This window comes from Cavia porcellus, unplaced genomic scaffold (genome assembly GCF_034190915.1).
Source record: "Cavia porcellus strain 051 isolate PalLab524CR breed Dunkin Hartley unplaced genomic scaffold, mCavPor4.1 scaffold_30, whole genome shotgun sequence".
Taxonomy (NCBI): domain Eukaryota; kingdom Metazoa; phylum Chordata; class Mammalia; order Rodentia; family Caviidae; genus Cavia; species Cavia porcellus.
In genome coordinates this window covers 44,671,894-44,682,078 of record NW_026947513.1, presented here as the reverse complement: position 1 = coordinate 44,682,078, position 10,185 = coordinate 44,671,894, and the positions used below count along the sequence as shown (strand labels likewise).

The 10,185-nt window shown below is 35.2% G+C and overlaps 1 pseudogene; it reads right to left on the bottom strand.

The window, feature by feature from the left end:
* Positions 1–4,947, bottom strand: part of LOC134474084 (UDP-glucuronosyltransferase 2A1-like) — a 309,053-nt pseudogene extending 304,106 nt beyond the window's left edge.
* Positions 4,948–10,185: the final 5,238 nt, after the last annotated feature.

Sequence of the window (10,185 nt, the reverse complement as noted above, 5' to 3'; positions counted from 1 at the left end):
ATATAATTTATGTCAGATATTTGATAATTCCAGTAGTTTTTTGCTCATTGCTTGACTATTTGAGACTTATATGTCTTACCTTAGAATTGGTTCTTCTATTTTCATGAAAAAGATATTGAAATATTGAAATAGATTTTATTGAATTTACTTAATCTGTGTAGCACTGTAAGTAATATGGGCATTTCAACCATACTTAAGTTTTTATCTATGGACAAGGACATCTTTCCCCTTATTGGCCTGCTCAATTTCAGACCACACTTTACAGACAACACTTTATTGTAGATAGGAACTGCAAGGAAAACAAGACAATATATGACAAATAATTTATAAAATTATTTTATACTTGTCACCCAAAGAGATAGATACAAAGCAAGTGCAGGAAAACTGTCCACTCACTAAAGACTAGAGAATCCAGCTGAGGTCCTGAATCCCATGGTAATATCCTGTATGCATTCAGCTGAAAACCTAGTGCCTGCCCATGGCAGTGCCTTTCACAAGTTCAACTGGTGGCCTAAAATACCCCTAAAGTCTATTTCATGGATCTGTTCTAAAAAGGCCCAAAGGTCAGTGGTAGAAAGTCTGTGCCAGTCGGATGAAGGATCTATGCCAGCAGGCTGAGGGTTCCACATTGGAGTGGGAAATCAATGCTTAAAGTAAGAACTAGGGCTCCCCCAAAAACTAACACAGCCATCCTCAGAAACAATGAAGTCCTGAGCTCCTCCAATGAAGAGACCAGCCAAGTTTATATCAGGAAGCTAAGGTGACAAGCTTCTCCTGGAGTTTGAACAGCACGCCATCACCTTTGGAGCAAGGAAGTGGTGTTCAAAGTAAGAACCAGAGCTCCCTTAAAGTGAGCCACAGTCATTCTCGGGGACCACGTCCCAAGCTCCTCTGACCATGATAACAGTCAAGTTCATATCAAGAAAGAAGCTCGACTACCTCTTCCAGGAGAATCAACAGTAACAGGAACCAAGCACACTACTTCTTATTATCCAGTTCTCCTTTTAACGTTGGCAAGCATCCTCAGGTGAGACATCCACTTCAGCACCATGCTGATTCAGGTCAGCTGGACCTCAAAAGTTGACCACCAGTTACCAATCCACTGCACATGCCTTTTGTCTTCTTAGTTAAAGTTATTGTCTTTAAGCTAACCTTTTCATAAATGGAAATATTATCCTTTTTAAAAAATTTTATTTTGAAAGTATACAACAGAACAAGTCAGAATAAAGCCAACTAAGATCATGCAGTGAAACTGGTACAGAACTTCACAGCAGGTTACCGTGATAACAGTAATAGGTATCACAGTATATTTTGCTATCTTTATAATAGCTGTTCTTTCAATCACGTATATCAAAATGAGATGAAATATAGAACACTATAGAACTTATCAAAACAGAATATTGAATAGAGCAGTACCATTAATCAGAAAAGAGCAAAACAGTAATAAAAATATTTGCCTTCAAAGAAATGGTAGAAGGAAGTCCCCCTTATTTGCTATGGTCAACCTCCCAGGAGATGCTCAGATTTCTGGTTCCCATTTGCTAATAGGTAAGGGGGTGGGGAGGAGAAGGAGGATAGGGGAACTGGGATATTTGACTCTAGGCCATGTAGCAGTAGGTTCACTATTGTATAGCAGGGAGGCAGGATGGTCATTTGTTTTCACAGTGTCCTCAGTTCCAACATGGCGTGGATCTCAGGAGATACTGCTGGTTCTCCCCCTGGAAGGACTGCAGTCTGTCACCCCGCCTCCACTTACCAGGGAGGGGAGGTGCTTGCTTGGCTTCCCAGTGTCCTAAATTCCAACACTGTGTGGATCTCAGGAGATACTGCTGGTTTTCCCCCTGGAAGGGCTGCAGTCTGCCACACTGCCTCCACTTACCAGGGAGGGCAGGTGCTTGCTTGGCTTCCCAGTGTCCTAAGTTCCAACATGGCGTGGATCTCAGGAGACACTGCTGTTTCTCTCCTTGGAAGGGCTGCACTCTGCCACCCTGCCTCCACTTACCATGGAGGAGAGGTGCTCTGAAATATTATTCTTGATTTCTGTTTTGAACATTCTTTTAAACATAAGTATTATTGAATTTTACATGAATTGTATATATTGCAACTTTCCTTATTTTTTATCTGTTCTGTTTGTAGAAGAATTATTAGGGTTTTCTGTATATAAGATCACACATCTGGAAAGACAATAACTTCTGTTTCTTGGAACTCCTTCTCATTACTATAAATAGTGACTGCTGCTGAAGATGTAATATGAGATGACACACAAACTTAGGTGCCCTCATGGTAAAGTAGAAAAGGTAGCTTTGCAGAGAACACGACAGGGCATGGAGCTCACAGGGTGACAGGCAGATTTAGAAGTGCTGTCATATGGAGTGTGATGGCAGAGAAGGATGCAGTTTTGAGTCATGTAATACCTTAAGGAGTTTTCAGCTGGCCTAAAACATATATGATTGCATTGGACTTGAAAAAATATGTGAAGCATCTATGCTGGCTTTTATATGTGCATGGAATTAAGTTGCTTGTTTCCTAATTTAAAGGTTCAAAATTGTGTGCAAGGATAGACATCTTTTTCTCTGCATTTACCTTTTATATCGAATGTATTTCTAGAAAATTCCACTGCTTAAAGTCCTGCTTTCCACTAATTCTTACTTCACATATTTAACATCTACTCTCCTAGACATTTCCCTGTCCTCTATAATGTCTCTTTCTCATTTAAAACAGTATGCATATTTCTAAATTAGATGAATGTCAATAATGTCAAATATTACAGTAGATATTGTTGACTTAGAAATGTATTGATTTAGAAATATGTGCTGATTTAGAAATATGTCTCTTTATAATAATCCAAACATGAAGCAGCAATACCACTTCAGACAACTGTTTGTGCCTCAGTTTTATCACCTGTAAATTGTGGCTTGAATATTATCTTTGAATAATGTAAGAAATTATAGGAGATAATTGTTTTATTAAACAATCTTGTGAAGTTTTATATATTTTATATTTCCATTTCTGTTTCTTTGGAGTTTATGCCACATTCACCAGGACAATTCTTTTGAACAAATGTAAAACTTTGCCAGGTACTGTGCTTATAATTTGCATTTTAGTAGTAACTTACTTCATGTACTTAGTGCTTGCTTCTTATGTAATATATTCCAAAGGTTTTCATCTATCTTCTATTTGTTTTCTGTGTGTCTCTTTTTGATATGCAAGTGTGTTCATCTAGCAAATGTTAGTGTTAATGTCATTTGTGATTCTGTTAGTAGTGAACAGGTGCCAATCACATCCAAAGAGTGGCACTGGACCCAGGAGGAGTCATGGACTATAACTAGCAGGCGCTTGGCCCTTTTGTGGTGCATTATGAACTCGTTCCAGAAGACAGCTTGGTCCAGGGGTTTCACTGGCTAGTCATAACCACTTGATAACCTCATGGCATTCTGTTTAAAACTACAGCAAAAAGCAGAAAAATGGATTGTTTTCAATGAGTATAATATGGGTCATATGTTATTATTGAAGCCAAAGTCAAACATAGATTCTGAAAGAATTTAATTATTGTAGTAGCTTTGTTAACTGCTTATAATTTTAAGAGTTAGGTAGAGGAATGTATGAAAATATATGTTTTTAACACAATTGTCAAGTGCACACAATGAAAAATAAAAAGTTCAGTTGTATATGTATGGCTTAATTTTCCTGTTCAAAAAGAGAAATGAGTTGAGCAAAGGTATCCAGAACTGTTCTAAACTTCAGTAGTGATTGACTCAGAATTATGGAATAATTTCATTTAAACATCCTTTTCATGATCACTTGCTTTACAGAAATATCCAACAGATAGTATATGTTAAGGAGTCATTATATACTTCTGAAAACTTTGTATTGTGATATCTCCTTTGCAAACTTTTTTATATTTACACTTTTAAAAATGTGCCTATCAGTCAGAGCATCACTGAATGAAACTGCAAGAGCAATTTACAAAATGGAATAGCAAATATATAGAATTTAAATTGGTAAAATGAAAATATCTTTCCAGAATTATAGTCCCTAACAATTAGAAATCACTAGTGCAATAGTGATACATAATTCTATAGCAGTCATATGACACTACTATTAAATTCTTCATAAGTACAGTAGTTACAAAGGAATGAAACAGTCCAAATTTACCCAGCAAGATGGAAAGCATTGTGGATGGAAGGTCAGCCTTCATGAGCAGCAGGACTTATAAAGGATCACTGATAATTGCCCTCAATGGTCCAGCAGGTCTGCACTTGTCATTGTGTTTATGGTGACCTACACAGCTGCTACTTTGGCCTTAATGTGAGCAGTGTTGTCAACATGATAAGCAAACATGGAAATTCCCACCATTAGGACACTATGATAAATAGCCTAATAAGTTCCATTAGTTCTCCCATGAGTGATGAAAGCTTTTGATTGAGGATGGCCTGGTTTAGGAATAGGTGTAGGTTTAGGAATGTGTGTGGATCAACACATAACACATTAGAAGAATTCCTGACACAGAAAAGACAAGAGGAATTCCTTAAGTCAGTGAAAAAGATGGTCTCTTCTTCAAAAGCTGAACACATTGTTACCCCAGAAAAGTGTGACCCCAGCAGGAGCAGAACCTTGTTCCTTTCTCACTGTAACGAAGGCCTCATTAAGGGTGATTATATACAATTGAAACTCCCAGGTTGATGAGCTTCTTAAGTGTAGATGCTCTTATGGTAACCAAAGAAAGCATACATCAATAAGATTAATGGCCAGTCCATTAACGACATCTAATTTAAAACTAGATGTCAAAGGTAAAATGTTCAATACTTAAATGTTGTTAATGCACTTGCTCTAACAGTTGCTGAACTCATCTGCTGTCCAACTGCACAGTTCTTCTCCTCTCCAGGTCTTACCAAGAAGATCATTCTGGGGAATCCATTCAAACAGCTGAGTATTGGGTCCTAACATGGCTGGTTTCCCTGTACCTCCATAAAATTTGTGGAACACAGAGACCTGACTGTGCAAAAAAAAACTAGAAAATCTCTCTGTGTATTAATGCTGTAGAATTATTTAGTAATCACACAGCCATAATGCTTCAGGTGATAGTTGAGAGGAGGATATTTTAGAAGTAATTTGCAAACATTAAGATACATAGTTAGACTGTTCACATGTATTTGTTAGAAAATATTGTACTAATATTTTATTATGGACAGTACTATGTTTTGATTCTCAACACAGTGGGTACACAGTTATTATTTTAATATTAATCATTTAAATACTCTTAAGAGTGAGATCATAAGGGAAAATAGAAAAAGGAAGAGTAAAACAACATGTAGGGATTTAAAACACAAAGACATATATGTATGATAGATAACTAATTTATTTAACATAATTTAGTAATTTTTGCTCTCAAAAGTAATGTTTCTCCAAAAATTTTTACCTTTCGCCTGTGAGGTGTTATAGTTTTATTTACTCCCCAATATCTATTTCTCTTTTCTTTCTTCTTCATTCATTTCTATCCCTCTGTTTTCACGCCTCTTTCCTTTTTTCTATCCATAAAGTCTACTTTTTAACTTTTTGTTCTTCCCTCCTATCTTCCTTCCTTTCTTGCTTTCTCACTTTCTTTCTGACTATATTTCTTCTTCCTTTTTCTTAGAAGATCGGAATTCAGTAGGTTTTTTTGTATTCCATTTTAATAAGAGAGTTGTTCAAAGTCTAATAAATGTGTACACAGTCTTCTTTTGGGAGGAAGTAACATGACCTTTCAATTCAGTATTAAGAGGTACAAAGCTTTAAAATAATAAGCATGCAAATAAATGAATGGAATGCAGAATGAATGGAATTTAGCAAATCTATGAAAAATCAGCCACAAAATATAAATTGAGATGAAATAGATGGCATAAAAGTTAAACAGGACACAATTGACAATTATTTTAGAATCTCATCTCTTTTTAACCTTAGAATATTCAGTTTGGAAAGAATAATCAAATCTTGATTTCTACTCCTGAATCAATTTTGTTTTTGATAGAATATAAAAATTTGGAAATTTAGAGTACATTTTTGAGCACTTTTCCTCTATTCAATGTATAACTTTTTCTTACCCTGGACCACAAGAGCATCAACTTTCAAAATATTTTGCATTAGTTAATGCCAGTTAAAATACTTAGAACAGCTTAATATTTTCATCTCTATTCAATTAAACATGTGATCATAAAAGTATGTTTCCACAGTATGACAGTGATCAATGTGGCAGATGACATGTAAGTAAACTGTCCATTTCAATGTTGTACACATTCCCACTTACAGTTTGCACCAGTTATGCTCGGTGCACAATGAATTCAACTGGTCCCAAAAAGGAGTATGACTTGCTCTGTTCTCTCCGCTGTTAGAACAAAACTGCTCAGCAGGATAAGTGAGTATACTAATCTTCTGTGGAATCTGTGCAAGGGCTGAGGCAATGAAGCTGGCCTTTTCATCTTTGAGATTTTTGAACACTGACCCCTGAGAAAACAGCAGCACACCGTGCTTACCTGAACTCTGGATATAAACTCTTCCATTTCCTGTATACATCAATTCTTTCCATTAAAATGTGCACTAGTTGGAGGAATAAAGTGAAAAGAAAGGTTAGATGAATTGTTAGATGATGATTTGACTGGTGTCTAGATATCCTTCAAAATCTCATGCACTCATAGGTGGGGCTGATGGATCTTGTAAATGTGATGTTGAGATTAAGTTTGTGGTACTAGGAATAAGGGTGCCACATTTTGAGAGTATTTGGAACTGCTGAAAGGCACGAAGCTTACATGGAATATAAAGGGATAGAAAGAAGAATAACTGCTGCTTCTGCTTCTGCTATTATGCTATTTCTGCTGCTGGCTTTTCTTGTTTCTTGATGTTTTCTGCATGCCCAACCTGCCATGGCCTATTTCTCCTCTGTGATGCTATTCTGCAATGTTATTCTACCTTAGAACCAAACCATTATGGAATGAAACTGCCACAAACTGAGAGATAAATAAACCGTTTTTTCTTAACATTTTGGTATTGAGTATTTTGTTTTGGCAAGAGTGAAGTAATTAAGATGAAAAGGTTCTGCTGTTTGACATGCAGAACTATCTGGTTAAAATAAAACACATTTATTGAAGATATCTAAAATATGGGATTAGTCATTTTAAGCACAAATATAGAATCAAGTCATTACAGAGGGGAACAAGCAGTAAGGAGCACCTTTGCTTGGTCTAGGAGATGGAATTGTTATACACAGCATTTAATTTTCCTAACTAACAAAGTTGTTTGCACACTTATAAATGTATTCATGGAGGAAAGATACTAGATGAAGAATTTACACATTATGAGAAGAGACTAGAAAATGATGGGCTCTAGACAATCTTTATACCACAGTCACTTGGGAATATTAAACTTTCAATTTTAAAACAGAAAAACTTAAAAATTGGCCACTGATATGTAGATTTGTGATTTCTTCCATTCACACAAAAGCATCTTCAATTTTATACTTAGCACACTTCAATTTTTATTCATCTGTCATAACCATCAATAATATTTTCATTTACAGAAAGGGTTGTGAGGAGATAGAACATTGTAGGTCTGTAACACCAGACTACTAGAAATCTTGAGCTTTTGGTGTTTAAACAGGTATAAATGAAATGATATAAGATATCCTGACACTGAATGAACTGTGCCTAACCATGGAAGGATCGTTTTGATTTTTGTTCACTTGTAAAAGGAAAAACTGAACATATTTTGAGTTTGGGATCTGCTGCAGAGAAGAAAGACAAATTAAGCAGATAACATATGGGAGTAAACACTGACATGAATGATTATCATGTTTCTTCTGCAAAATTACACAAGCTATCTTTGAATCTCCCAAACCTTTCAGAGCCTCTACAGAGTAAGCAGGAAATGAACATCAGCAAAATTGTTGTGCAAAGATTACTTGAGTAACTCCTGCTTAGACTCAGAAAAATTCCTACATTTCCTATAATTTCAAGCTGTTACTGTTATTACATCATAAAACATTTGTCCTAATGCTTAGGGTCAAGGAAAAAATATGAGTCTGACTTGGAAAACATTATAGTCACTATATTGAGAGAAAAAGCTCAGTTCTTAGATCCTGAGAGACTAACGTGTGGACTGAGGAGAATCTTGGTGTTGTGATGTGGCAATGCAAAATATTTTAGGGCTGAACAAAGTGAAAGATAAGGTGTTCAGTCAGGAGGAGTAAGATTATCTGGGTCCATGTGTTCCCCAGAGTCTGGGAACCTATGGAATCTAAGGGAAAATTAGCCCTTGTGGTATATAAACGGCACCATTATTAGATAGAGAGGTTACATAAAAGAGATTAGCAGGAATCCCCGAACTAAAAATGGAAATAAGTAAAAAAATGTACTCAGTGGCAAGATTTAGTAGTAGGCAAGATGATTCAGAAGAAAGAGTATCATAAAGACAGGGTGGTTGTTCTAAAAATTCAGTGAGTAATGATAAGAGAATATAAAACATGAAATTTTGTAAAGATTATCTCAGATATACTAGACAGCCTTATAAGGACAAATTTAAGGATAATGGGCCATGATGATGGTGTTGAAATACAGGCTATTAGTTGCACTAAATTACTGCAGAAAAAAATTCCAAACTAGGAATGAGTTTGATATCCAGGGAAAAGAAGCATACGGGACCTCAAAGAGACACGGAACAAAGGAACCTCTGCATGATGACACAATGAAGATGCTAGATGTGCTGAGCAAACAGAAATACTGGAAGCTGATAAAATTGCCAAATTACTTTAAGGACAAATTCACCAGTAAAGAACAGTAGATTTCTCAAAAGAAAACTTAAAATTTAGGAAAACTTGGAATAAAATATTTTAAAGCCTGAAAATAAATTTCAATTTGTATTATTGCACACTGCAGAAATTTTCTTCAAAATCAAAGGAGAAATATGTCTTAGCACAATAAAGTTAAATGTCATAAATTCATAGCCACCAAACTACCATCACAGGTTGTCCTAAATAGAAATGATAAGAACAACAACTAGAAGGCCCAGTGAAAGATTAAATATCACTCAGAAAGCTCTTAAATGACCGTCAAACAGAAATATCTCAAGCAATATAAAGAAAACCAACAAAAATGATCTTATGTCATTAATAATTGCATATAATTTATATGATCTTAATTATCCAATAAGACACAGACTGCCAGATTGAGTAAAAACAAGATTTTTCTGTGTGTTTTTTTCAAGAGAGAAACCTCACATGCAGAAGTGGATTGGGAAAAGGGACAAAAATGATACTTCAAGCAGGTGAAACCTAAAGTTCAGCAGGGTTCATTAACTTTATACTTAACAATGTTGACTTCAAAACAAAACTGTTTCAAAAAGACAAGTTGTTTCACTATAATTAAGAAAACAATTCACCAGAAGAGGGAAGAATTTTAAGCGTATAAGCAACAAAGTTGCTCATAATCCATTTCCTAAAACAAACACTGCTGCACATAAAAAGAGACACCAATACACTCATAGTGGATGAATTATGAATGCCCCATCTCACAAATGAGATGAACCAGATAAAAAATACAAAACAAGTATCAGAGTTAAATTACACTACAGCTAAAACTAATTGAACATATATCTTCATTGTCTTACATCCAACAGCAGGATATCCACAAATTACAGAATTCCATGAAATTTTTCAAAAATTTTAGCCCCAAAATCAGTCTCACTTAATATAAATAACTTATCACAATACAATAAAATTAATAAAGACAGCAAGAGAAGTTATACAACTACATACAAAGAGGGAGACTGAGTAATATATTTGAACTTACAATGGCTCAAAAAACAAGAGAGAGATTTTTTTTTTATGGTACCGGACATTGAACTCACAACCTCGCACTTGCCATGCAGGCACTTATGGCACTGAGCTAAATCCTCATCCCCAAATAAGAGTCTTTAATAATTCCTTGAATACAGCTATAGTGGAAAGAAAATATATCTTAACATATTGGGCATAATAAGGCACTTCTAAGGTTGAAGTTTATAGCTATAAATGTCTAATCGAAATAACAGAGTGATCTCAAAGAAGTAATAATATCATGTACTTGAATATCTCATAAAATGAAAACAATCAAACTGAATATGAATATACTAAATAAAATAATACTATCAGATATGAAATTAACAAAAATGAGTTTAAAA